The sequence below is a fragment of the Plodia interpunctella genome, chromosome 22 (assembly GCF_027563975.2).
Source record: "Plodia interpunctella isolate USDA-ARS_2022_Savannah chromosome 22, ilPloInte3.2, whole genome shotgun sequence".
In the NCBI taxonomy this organism is placed as follows: Eukaryota; Metazoa; Arthropoda; class Insecta; order Lepidoptera; family Pyralidae; genus Plodia; species Plodia interpunctella.
In genome coordinates, this window is record NC_071315.1 from 937,369 (window position 1) to 951,657 (window position 14,289).

The following is a 14,289-nucleotide window of genomic DNA, read 5'->3' on the forward strand; positions in this document are numbered from 1 at the left end:
CACACGCTTACCTCTTTATAATAATAGTATAGACTAGCTTTTACAAGTGGCTTAATCTGCGCTAATTTGCCTTCCAAAAAAGGATCGAGTAAAATTTCAAAGCAAAACTTGTAACCCCTATTTCACCCCCTTAAATTCCTTTCTTAGCGGACGTCTACTAGTCACAATCTAATTTCCTGTCAAATTTCGTCTTTATTTTGAAAAGTGTTCAATTAATCACCCGGTCGTTCCTCTTCCCACCGTCAACTTTGACATAACATTAACCTGCGCAGCAAATCACAAAGTACACCATTTTGTCTAAATGTCAGCGGCACGCCGGTTAAAATCAACGTCAAATTTGATGGTGCAACTCACCCTAATGGTTAGTTGCACCAGTTTATATTTTATTCACAATCACCTATGGAATAAAATGTCTTATTTGACTAATACCGAAATATAGCATATTATTCCACAAACATAAAATATGTTACAGTAATTCGTGAATGATTACCGCACCGGCACAATATCGGCTTTTCCGGAAAAATGCTTCGCAGCGGTAATACCGATACGCACCAATAGACAGTGCGCTGAGATGGGCGGTGCGAATTATTACTAACTGTTGAGGGTTCCGACACTTCTATAGGTAAAGGAACCTATAGGTTCACTATTCCCGGCTATCAGCCAACACAATTTTTCATATATAAATAAACGCTCAATGGAATATAATCTCTTTTTGCTACAAACCTGTGTCATACGTTTTGAGATTTTAGGAGAAAATCAAAACATTCGAAACCTGTCAAGTTTTAACCTACTAGCTTTCATCCGCGGCTTCGCTTACGTGAATCACGAAAGTGCAACAGACACGATTCTCATACAAACTTTCACCCTTCATTTCATTTGGGCTTGATTTTTCAATAAAAATGTAGCCTGTTTGTACGTGGGTCTTTAAACCATATGCATACCAAATTGGTCCAGCGGTATAGCCGTGAAAGCGAAACAGACAGACAAACAGAGTTTCGACATTTACAAGTATGGATTAGGATAGTATGGGTATTATAAGCGACAAACATAGTTTTGCAAGGAAGTATCGCCATATTTCCTTGGAAACTTGAAGAAATGAGCGTTCTACTTGAAACGCCGCCGGCAACGCCAGTATTGCAGTGTTCCCGGGCAGCGGTAATCATTATTTTACTCAAATAACCTGCTTGCTCGTTTGTCGCCCTAGATCGAGTTCAAAATGCGTTCAAATCTTTAATTCAAAAACAAAGTGAGTCCGCTCCGCCCCTCTCAGCTACTAACACGACGCGTTTCATCAATTACGGTGTTCGGTAGTGACTGCTCATTACAATCATTATTACTCACGTCACTATAATAAATTGATTACGTTTTTTGCACACAAATAAAGATTATTTGTGTGACTATTTTGGCCAACGATTGAGTTTGGCCATACAAAGAGGAAATGTCGCCAGCCTTTCTGGGAACTTAGTGTGAGCAAATCATTCGTTTTTCATATTGAAGCTAATATGGTTTGCCGAGTCGACACGATAAGAAAAAGATGCGGTGGTGGTCTACGAGGTAACTTGTGAACCATAAACCAATAGTAGACCTGTAATGTTAGATGTAAGAAATGTTAATAAATAAATAAATAAATAAATAAATAAATAAATAAATAAATAGTGTCAGTTTCCAATCTTACTCTTGCCGTTAGAGGTTATATGGAATGGTTTTTTAACCATCGTAAAAAGTTTATTTTAATTCATATTGGTGTAAAATCATTAAAAATATGGTAATATTTGCTTACAACAATGAAAAAAACGGACTTTAGATATAAAAAAGAAATATTTAATTCAACATTCTGACAACCCTATTACTTGTTCTGTAGTCGATCATTTATGTAAGGCTGTCTATCTCGGAGCTCGGGGGATTACAGGGATTGTTCCGTATCTGTCAATTTCGAGCTTAATACGAATCGTACCGCAATTTTACAAGTTTTAACGAGCATCGTAAAATGTTTTGGGATTAATAGTTATATACTAATGGCAATTATTATGCTAACATCGTATTTTATTGTCCTGTAGATTTTTTGTGAAAGAGTAACAAATATTTAGTTTAAATATATTTTATTTCCAAAAATGTTCACAAATAAAACATAAAAAAATTGCAATGTCAATCAAAAATGCCACCCGGAATTGTACCCGGTTCAAAAGTACCCATAACGCTAGCTGCGTTTCCTCGTTGGATAGCAATTGATAGCCGTTAAACCAAGTACCATCCGGAGCGGTAATAGTCATATCGACGACACCTTAAACGCCGTCCTATCTCACCAACAAAGCGCTTCGCCTCCGAACACATGGGCCAGCCGGGTCCACGGCAACTGGAACAAACTCGTACTGGTTGGATAAAACAGAATACTTGGCCATTTTAAGTCCAGCTGCCACCCTTGCAGACGCCCCAGGAAACCGCTTACTATTAGTGAGGTAGGACGCCGCATATGTGCTTACACATGTTGCGTTCCATAAAAGGCAACGCCCTCTCTGCCACGGTATTAAACTGATGCCGTCAGGTCACTTTCCGTCTGTACGCGAGAGGCCAGGAGGTTCCAATTGACAAGGAATATTTATAATATTAGTAAGATAGTATGGAAAAATGGAATTGCCCGGAAAACTAAATTGTTAAAAATTTAATGGTGGCGCTAGTGTGCTTGTTTGTGGAACCTGTGCGTGTGTAATGTAACACCGCGCTGCGCATGTAAGCACTTATTCAATATCTCTTCAGTCAAAAAACTCACTATATTACATTGTGAGTGAGATACAACTCTCTCGAGCTGACGAACATCTCAAATTGTTGAAAATGCATAATTTCGCATACCACAAGCGGAACAGTTATTAACGTCACTTTCTATATTTATTTATGAAAATCAAAATCAAATCATTTATTCAGAAATTAGGCCTTCACAGGCACTATTTCACGTCATATTCTAAATTAAGTGATGTTTACCAAAGGCTTCACATGTTGCCAAAATACTCTGTCACTTTCAACGATTCCAATATCTCCACACAAACAGTCACCTAATTCATTGATCCGTTCACACAATGCTTTTACATCAAAATATTGATATACTAATCCACACCATCCATACTAATACTAGTTGTTCGCCACAAACTTAAACCTCGCGAATACAATGAATTTTAACACGTTTTCACAAAATTGAGAATATTTCAAAAACCCCCACGAACTTAAAAATTCTATTGACAGACCCTACATACCTTTTAAATTTCATCAAAATCAGAAACGGTTCGAAAGTTATCGCGTTACAAACATACATACATAGATGTGTATACATACATACAAAAAAAATATTTTTGCCCCAAGTTGACTTGTAGACCCCACTCGCTTCGCTCGCTCGGTCAATAAATGCGAAAGTCTGTCTATCTATCTGTCTGTTTCGCTAAACCGCCGGATTGATTTTGACGAAATTTAATATGCATGTAGTTAAAAATCAGTCAACAATCAGTCAAACAGTAACAAACAGTAAAAGTTTCTCAAAAATAAACCCCTAAATGACTGCGCGGGGCTTGAAAATGTGTATGAAAATCATGACTGTTCTGCATTCGCAGATCACAATAGCGGCAAAAGTTAGTACTTTATATTTTTTAGATACTGAAGTATGTATATGAATTGTTGCATATTGTAACATGTCAAGTACTCAGTTTTTATCATAGATACTTAATTGATATTTTATATCAAAATATAAAAGGTAACTCGAAAATATCATCAACAAGCGTATTAAAAGTTTTTGTTGTGGAAATCAAAACACAGTTTAATAAGTTCATACAGTTGCTAAAGGCGCAACAGAGGCCAGCGTCGACCATGCAGTCAGGGTTGTCACAAAATATGAAAGAACTCGCTTATGCCCGCGGCTTCGCCCGCGTAATTTCCCCACGGGAACAGTTATTTTTCCAGGATGAAAGGGAGCCTATGTCCTACCCCCATAATTCAAACTGCATGTATGAAAAATTTTATGAAAATTGGTTGAGTAGATAGAGCGTGAAGAGCGTTATAATATTAATTAGGGTTGTTACTGTTATATATTCGTATCGATATTTCTAAAAGTTACAGTCCTTCGCTTAACTCCTTACGCGTAATAGGGAGCGCTAACTATGTTTTTCCTATGGAAATCTTGTAAGTGCTTCTGTAATGTGATAACTTTACAACATAACGCATCACAATCGGGTAAAAAACAGCGCATTGTTCGCATTGCACTTATGTAATTCATAGATCGTTGACTTACCAGAGTCATAGTACTTTTAATAGATTACAAACACTCCTTGCCATGATATTGGTGGCTGAATCCTACTAATATAAGTGTGAAAGGTGAGAATGAGGGGAGATATTGAGAAAAGAAGTTCTAAGAATGTATATGTGTGTATGTGACTCTTTCACACAAAATCTACGGGACGGATTGTTGTGAAATTTGGTACACCTGTAGAATATAAGCTGGAATAACTTGGAACTTTTTTATCCCGAAGAAGTGAAGCCCCGGGGCGCAGCATTATACATATAATAGGAATATATAAATAACTGGTCAAGTGCGTGTGCGGATTGGATCCTCAATAATTACATACAGAAGTACAGTAAGGCACGGGACATCTTGAGGAATGGACATTTTTAGCAAGGTACACAAAAGCGCAACATTATTGTATACGAAATACGTCTGCATTATTCCGACTACAATAATAAAGTGGGGTTATAAACTTATTATACTCCTACAACAATGAAGACTGCAATAAACCGTCCCAACAGATGAGTAGTACAACGACCATTACCGGTATTATACCAGTACTAACCGGTTATAACAGGTTTTAAGTAGCGTTTTGTTATTACATGAGTCTTTTTCTCATTTCGTGTAAGATTTACTTCACTACAAAGTATAACTGTATATACATTAACGGGACTTAGCGTCTATTTAACGTAGCTGACGTTTCAACGACCTTGCAGTCGCCATGGTTAAAGCGTGAAGGTTTTAAACACTGTTCACAAGTACTTAACGTGTTGTGAAAAATTGGAAATTCCCACTAGAGCTCTAAATTGAACCGTCAGATGTTATTCGAATCGGTGCCATTCTTATTGTTGCGCAAAACGGAATAGGTACCTCAGAAGATACTCCCACATTATGTTACAAAATTTTTGATAACATTTTGCTTCTTTCACGGCCCAAATATAGAGAAGGTCCCTATATCCACTTATAACAAGCGTTAAAACAAAGTTATGTATCATTTTTAATAAGTTATATAACAATGTAAGCACACAATAAAGTACATGGTCAAAAGGTATATTATGATTGTGATCGAGTGCTGATGAAATATATATATAGTCATCAGTACTTATGTTTCAGTATACCTTTTGACCATGTACCAGGGAGCGAACCAATCACATTTTGCCATTGTGACGCAACGACAACCGCACTACATTGCGATTGGTCCGCTGCGTCTCACTTCGAATCGATTCGATGGTGAAAAGTTGAATGCAAAACCGCACTTCACCCTACGGCTCACAAAACCCGGGTAGCAAAGTGTTCAAGTATTGAAAATTTTCTGAATAACTCTCACTTAACGATGTATTCATTTAATAAGTATAAATTAAGTTGGTATATTTAATATGCCTACTTGTCAGGTCCCTCTTCACGCTCGGCTGGACGCAAAAACGTCGAGCGAGTGACCCTACCAACCCTTTATAGGCTTAGAGCGAAAGTTGCATTTAATTACTAATAATTAATTAGCTTAATTTGACGACCTCGGTGGCGCAGTGGTAAAGTTCTTCGATCCCCGGTCGGGTCATGATGGAAAATGATCTTTTTCTGATTGGCCCGGGTCTTGGATGTTTATCTATATATGTATTTGTTATAAAATATAGTATCGTTGAGTTAGTATCCCATAACACAAGTCTCGAACTTACTTTGGGGCTAGCTCAATCTGTGTGATTTGTCATAATATATTTATTTATATATTATATATTTATATATTACTACCTTTTTTCCGCGCTCCGCTCATAACTTATTATTGTCAATATCTTTAGGGATCTAAACAACGAATCGCGATTAAACCTTTATCAGATTTTAAGTTAGACCATCCTCTACACAACTGTTTAAATCGCATCAAATTCCAACGAGTAGTTTTTACGTTTTGCGCGAACATAGTCCACTTACAGTTTTACTATATGTATACATATATAAATATATAAATATAGAAGGTAGATATAGATGAAAAACTTTATTGCACACATAAATGTACAAATGGTCGACGCCATATTGCGTATTCTCACCATAACACCAAATAGTGATAGCATTATAGTGCGATAAAGTGCAACTGATAAATAGAAATTGAAATAAACAAATTGACACTAGGTACTGGCGTCCCGACCCGGCTTCGCCCTGGGGCTTCGCTCCCGTGGGAATTTCGGGACAAAAAGTACCCTATGTTTTATTCCAGATTATACCTACATAGAAATCCGTCCAGTAGTACTTACGATTTCACACAACAAACATACATACACACATCTCTTCATAGTCGTATTCCTAATGGCTGAGGGTCATGGTTATTACATGGAATGAAATACACACAACAACTTTCTTGGCATTACTAATGGAGTGGTTTGCCATTGCCTTCTCCATTTCTAACACAAGTTAATAAGAATCAACCAGTGTGCAGGTTTCCTCACGATGTTTTCCTTCACCGGAACTACAAACGCGAAAGTAATTTTGTTTGTTATACACACATACATCCTCACAAACTTTCGCTTTTATAATTTTAGAAGGATGCAAATTTAAGTAGAAGATGAGCTTAATCCGACCAAAGTATAAAAGTAGAACTCACAAAATCGAAGCCCATAAAACGACCTTAGCTCCCCGACTAAGGCTTATCTGTTAGAGAGCATCGTCAGAAATGATAGCAAAACCACTGAATTATGTTCCTGCGTGATATATTGCAAGGACCACCATTTAGACTAGTAATTTTAACCTTATCCCGCTACACACAAGATTGAAAATAGATAAACGGTATTCGACTGCAAGTAAACAACTTTTGACCGGAATTTTCAACCTTAACACTTATAAATAAGGCAGATAGATTCGACAAGTCGTTAGAATTAGAATTGGACTCAGAATTTCGTGAAATTCATGATTACGTGTGGATTACTCGTATAAGGTTTATGGTACGTGACAGGTGAAGACTGTAAGTGATTGTGTTGAGAACCCTTGACACACCCTGGTTATAAGGGTAATTATCTCGACACCTTCTTGCATAATATAAAAAAAATACAGAACTATATATTTAGTCCCAACTATAATCGCGAAAGTAATTTTATTTGTTAGCTCTTCACGCTTTAACTACTCGACCAATCTTCCTGAAACTTAGCATACATATAGTTTGAAGTACGCGGAAGGACATCGGGTACCTTTCATCCCGGAAAAATAACTGTTCCCGCGGGATTTTCACGCGGGCAGAGCCTCGGGGGAATGCTAGTTCATAATAACGACATATCACTATATCGACTGCCGCTGCATCGATATCTTTACATCGACAGGTTACTTCCACTTAAATCCCGTCTATATCCTTATATTTTTACCCTTAAATAATACTTATTATAAAACAAAGTTCTCTGCCGCGTCTGTCTGTTCGCAATAAACCCAACCAAATATAGAGTAATGGGTATTTTTAGCTGGTTTTATAAAATAATATTCATTTATTTTGATGTGTGTCAAGTCCTATAGCCATATAATGAGATTGTTTCTGGGAAACACGTAAAGTTCAATAAAGGGATGAGGATAAGTCAAATAAAAATGTAAAAGATGAATCGTTTAAATACCAATTTTCTGTTTTGCGTCAAATCAAATTTTTCATGAACGTAAAATGGTCTTCTATTTTTTTTTTGGTAATTTTAATTTCGTAATAATTTATTGCTTTTTTAAGTGTTATTTTTAAATTAAACAAGATTTTAACTTTATCTTACGAAGCGCTAAAAAACCAAGGTGAAAAATTAATATATTTACATATTTACAAGTTAATATAAATAATGCTAGTTATGGCACAACATTTCCTAGTTCTAAAAATAAATTTATTATTTATAATCCTACCAATATTATTAACGCGAAAGTTTGTGAGGATGTGTGTATGTATATATGTATTTTTGTTACACTTTCACGCAAAATCTTTTGGATGGATCGTTATATGATTTGGTGGTACACGGGTAGAATATAACCTGGAATAACAAAGGGTACCTTTTTATCCCGAAATTCCTACGAGCAGTAGAATTCCCAGAATGTAACAAAAAAAATTTCATTCGAATCAGTCCAGTACTTTCGGAGAGTAGCGTGACCATATATACAGACAGACAGACAAAAACTCATCACTTTTTTTTGCTTTCTATTATGCTTTTTAAGTGTCCCTCTATCAATTTTAATCAAAAATACATACATATTTTTACTGTTTTATTTTACGTATAAATAAGTAATATTTTAAAACTGACAAATCATATGTAATATTTTAAAACTGTTCATTTTTCAAATTAAGAAATAAATAAATCGAACGTTAAAAATGTCGGATTTAAAGAAGAAGAAAATCATCCCATCCTTCTAAAAATACTTAATTTTCTGGTCATCTAGTTTCCCCATCCTGAAACGACCTGCATCTTTCATAACAACAATGGCCGAACAATAGCCGTCTCTTTCGTAAACGCCGAGGAAGGTGAGACAAAAACTAAACAATGCTAACAGGATATTAAGTTCTGTATCGCACGGTTAATTGATGTGAGATACCATTGTTAGGTCAGTTGGGGTTCAGCTGCAGGCGATTTTCGTAATTTTTAAAGAGAATTCACATTCTGATGTGTTGGTCATTTGTAACAAAAACCGAGTTGCGAGACTTGGGTTTTTTACAGCATGTTTTTGATGGCATTTCAATTGTCTATCACACAACCTGGTTTTAAGGTAGGTACTTGGTACTAATTGTCGTATAGAGAGGTAAAATCTATGTCAGAAAACAGTAGAATAGAAAATATTCCATTGACAAGAACCTCGTCCTTGATTTTATTGATGACTATAGTCATTTTTGCCGCTCGTTCAGACCTTTCTGGGATAAAACATAATAAATTATACACCTAAACCTTCCCCAGGAATCATACTATCTATTGGGGAAAACCGCATGAAAATCCGTCCAGTAGTTGGCTGTATTTATGTCCGTGGCATCGTCATACGTGGCAATAATTTAATCGAGAGTGTTCTTAGCTATGTTTGGAAAATGTGTGTTCATCGGTTTGGAAGCGGTCAGCTCTTTTATAGCGGTGCCAACAACATGGAAGTTGGAGGTTTCTTAAAATTTTAATTTGCTTGTTATTATTTTAAAGTAAAAACTGTACGAACTGCGAATCATTATATAGGTACTTCTTTCAGGTGGAGGAGTTTTTCTACTCGCTGATATTGAGACCCTACCCGAATACAATCTCGGTGCACAACAGAAAAATGTCGGATATTGAAATTCTGGCGGAATTCGATAATAAAACGTGTGACATACATTTTTCTAGATACTGAAGGGGTATAAATAAATATAAAATATTAAGACAAATCACACAGATTGAGCTAGCCCCAAAATAAATTCGAGACTTGTGTTATGGGATACTAACTCAACGATACTATATTTTATAACAAATACATATATAGATAAACATTCAAGACCCGGGCCAATTAGAAAAAGATCATTTTCCATCATGACCCGACCAGGGATCGAACCAGGGACCTCTCAGTTCAGAGGCAAGCACTTTACCACCGCGCCACCGAGGTATCAAAATTGTGTTTGCTATTTTTACTAATTTTTAGGTGTGTTCACCTGAGGTGGACCTTTAGGTACATAGGTCGTCTGCACAGGTCACTCTTATCTATTTAAACCGTAAAACAGCAGCGCTTGCATTGTTGACGACCTCCGTGGCCTAATGGTCACCATGCCGGACTGCTACACTGGAGGTCCCGGGTTCGATCCCCGGTTAGGTCAACGAAACACAATTTTGATACCTCGGTGGCGCAGTAGTAAAGTGCTTGCCTCTGAACCGAGAGGTCCCGGGTTCGATCCCCGGTCGGGTCATAATGGAAAATGATCTTTTTCTGATTGTCCCGGGTCTTGGATGTTTATCTTTATATGTATTTGTTATAAAATATAGTATCGTTGAGTTAGTATCCCATAACACAAGTCTCGAACTTACTTTGGGGCTAACTCAATCTGTGTGATTTGTATATATATTTATTTATTGTCGTGTTCCGGTTTGAAGGGTGAGAGAGGCGGAGTGAATACAGGGTGCTGTGGTAAAAGATCCTAGGGCACAAAAACGGCAACGCGCCTGGAATTTCCATTAAAAGTAGCGCTCATTACGAGCTATACCTATGAAAAAAAACCAGTAGTTACCGATCTGCATGTGTCACGAACGCGGAACCAATGGAAAGTGCAGGAAACACGCCACACGGATGCGCAAGCGCCGCGCCGCCGGCGGAACGACTACGCTTCTTTGTGAATAGCGTTTTGTTTGCAAGAACAGTGAAATTGATATCACTCTCGATAACACGTAGTTTTTGTCTTTCTTGTGTTATGGCTCCATGTTTCTCCAAAACGATGATTCTGTCAACGTCACGGTTGAGCATAGTACGATATAGTAAAAAGAATAATAATAATAATACTTACCTACACAACATCAAAATTCTCCAAAGGGCCTCTACGTGTTGGATCCATATCCCCACGCAAGCCTCTCAAAGGACCGGACTTAGTGCCGTGAATCCCAAAAGGAGATACAAATAATAATACTTAAATGGTACCTATAATATTGACGACCTCGGTGGCGCACTGGTAAAGTTCTTGCCTCTAAACCGAGAGGTCCCGGGTTCGATCCCCGGTCGGGTCATGATGGAAAATGATCTTTTTCTGATTGGCCCGGGTCTTGGATGTTTATCTGTATGTGTATTTGTTATAACATATAGTATTGTTGAGTTAGTATCCCATAACACAAGTCTAGAACTTACTTTGGGGCTAGCTCAATCTGTGTGATTTGTCCTAATATGTTTATTTATTTAATATCAATACTAATACGGTTTGCAGTGGGACGTTCAGTGTGTGTCCTACAATATAATTATAATATCCTAATAATATAAATGCGAAAGTTTGTGAGGATATGTGTATATCCTAATAATATAATTATATTGTAATTATTATTATATTGTAGGCAGATTTTGCGTGAAAGAGAAACAAACATACATACACATGTATGTTTGTTACTCTGTCACGCAAAATCTACTGGTATGGTTGTTATGAAATTTGGTACACGGGTAAATTACAACCTGGAACAACACATAGGGTACCTTTTATCCCGAAATTCTCACGGGAGCGAAGCCCCGGGACGAAGTTAGTTATACATATATGCGTAACGTTATAATGTTAACAAATGTTAACTTGAAAGACAGACGTTCGACCGACATTTTATAATTTTTTAAATTTATAGCGAAAATTTACAACAGGAGATTATTACATCTACTGCTAATCCTTTACATCTGTGATCTGAGGAGTCATCGAGTGTGTTATTGCTAACACTGGTGTCAGATTTTATTCAAGTCGCCTAATGAAATGACATGACTTTTACAACTACTTATCGCCATCTAGTGGCAGGTAGTCGCATACACACTAGAGAACTAAACTGTCCACCGGTGTGCAGGTTTCCTCACGATGTTTTCCTTCACCGGAAGCAAGTGGTGATCTATGAAAATTACTATATGTATATGAGTCAGATTGGTATACAAACTCATATGAACCTGAGACCTTTCGATCCGCATATGTCTTAACCATTACACCACCACCGCTTCTTGAAGGTTTAGCGCGATTTTGCTGTTTACATCTCACCGTCGAGTCGATTCGCAGTGAGACGCAGCTAACCAATCACAGTGCGCCACTGTGACGCAACAACGACAATCACACAGCAATGTGTTTGTTTCGCTGCGTCTCACTGCGAATCGATTCGCTTGTGAGTAGTGTAATTCAAAGTGCAAACCCGCACGACACCCTCAGTATTACAAAACAGTAATGTTCTGTCAGAAATTTCTGTAAATTTTATTCATTTAGCGTAGGCAAAACCATAAACCATCTGTGTGTCCGTATGTTCCTGTGGTATGTGGTGCTCCACATACCACAGGAACTAATAATGTACGAGGAAAAGGCAGAAATGGAAAACGATAAATCTTTTGACATTATGAGCCGGGTGAATGTAGGTTATGTTTAACCTGCGACACAAAAAGAGGGGTGTTATATGTTTGCCCGCGAAGTGTGTCTGTCTGTGTACGTGGCACCGTGGCTCATCAATGGATGAACTGATTTTGTTGTGTGTTTGATGGCTAATTTTTCTGCGGTGGTTCTTAGATATATTTGATCAAAGTCGGTTCAGCCGTTCAAAATTTGTAGAGAAATTAATATTGAAAGTAGGGGAATTTTTTATTGTCTCACATTTAATTTATGTCGAAAATTAATATAGTACAGAACAAGTTGCTCCTAGCCGCATACTAGCGCCACTATCCCATTTTAAACAATTTATAAATAAATAAATATACCTGTTTTGATATACCTTTTGACTACGTACATTATGTACTTTTATATATTATTAGAAAAAAAACATTGTAAGAAACAATAATGGTAAGCCGATCTGACATGATAGGGACCAACACTGTTCAAATGAGTTTCTTTCGGCATTTATTTTCAGTAGTGGTCGTTCCGAAATGCCAGTAGTTTGTAGCTTGTGAGAAATAACTATAAATATAAAAATTGACGAGAAAAAGTGCCTGTGAAGGTCTAATTTCTGAATAAATGATTTGAATTTGAATATAATAAATATAAATATATTAGGACAAATCACACAGATTGAGCTAGCCCCAAAGTAAGTTCGAGACTTGTGTTATGGGATACTAACTCAACGATGCTATATTTTATAACAAATACATATATAGATAAATATCCAAGACCCGGGTCAATCAGAAAAAGATCAGTTTCCATCATGACCTGACCGGGGATCGAAAACGGGACCTCTCGGTTCAGAGGCAAGCACTTTACCACTGCGCCACCGAGGTCGTCAACGGAATAATATTTGGTAACAAATTAAACTTGCAAATAGAATACAAACCACAAACAATGTAACGAAAATAATCGTGAAATAAATTGTAGATATGGCCTCTGTCGCACTACACGTCATGGCAGGTTCGAAAATGATGATAATATTTGAATAGAGGAAGGCCTGAAACGAGATGGATGGATTATGTTTGTGAAGATATATTAGGATAAAGGGGATGGATGTTGGGACTTTTGAAAAGAACAGACATTTTGTGCCGACCCTAGATAGTGGAATAATGTTAGGCAGATGATGAGATGAAGTACATTCCGTATTGTTAGTTATCAACATATTTATAATAAGACAAGATAAGTCCAGCAACCGAATACAATACTGTCACAGAAGTGAACGAATGAACAAACGAAAAACGACAGTTCAAAACAGCACCACACCTATAAATGTAGTTGTAAAATATTTATTCCATAAGATGCATACATAGTTACTTCCACATTTGCATGCAAATGTTTTGTATATTTTCTTTTTTTTATATTTCTTTTGTATTTTAAGTAATTATGTTACATTAAACTTCAATGGTATGAAGGTGCGGAACCTTCTGGCACAAGCATACTCTTGCTTATAAGGAGCTTCCAACAAAAACCTATAGTTTTAGAAAACAGTTACCTACCTAATAAACTATTTTTATTTTTACAGCACACGTTTTCAAAACCTGCAAAATGTTATTATCGTTCTGTTGCGGTGCAATGCTATGAAAGCCTTAAATCTTTTTCATTGTTAGCGATGGCTTATTTCATTTTGCGGCCGGTTTAAATATAATTTAGTTCGTTTGTTCGCAGTCCGACTTTAAAAACAGTTTTTTATTCGCGAATGCAGCGGCAAAATTGACAAAAAATTTAAACGTAAAACAATAATTTGTCGCGTTGAATTTATGAGAGATTTGGTGTAGCTTTTTATTTTTTTATTCGCGCAAAGGATTTTCAAACTAAAAAAAAATATATTTTACCCTGGACTATTAGAATGCAACGTGAAATTAATGAACATATGTTCATTAATTTGCAATATATATTGCACATGAATAAAATCCCAGCGTCGAGTATTTAACGATACGTCGTGAAATAATTAACTTCATTGTGATCGTTAGTATACTTATATAAAATAAAAAACACTATATGA

The 14,289-nt window shown here is 36.6% G+C and overlaps 1 protein-coding gene across 2 annotated transcripts in view; it reads right to left on the reverse strand.

Moving 5' to 3' along the window:
* The window catches only part of Hasp (Hig-anchoring scaffold protein), an 81,626-nt gene that overhangs the window by 47,800 nt on the left and 19,537 nt on the right, over positions 1-14,289 (reverse strand). The gene's annotated exons all lie outside the window — the stretch shown is intronic.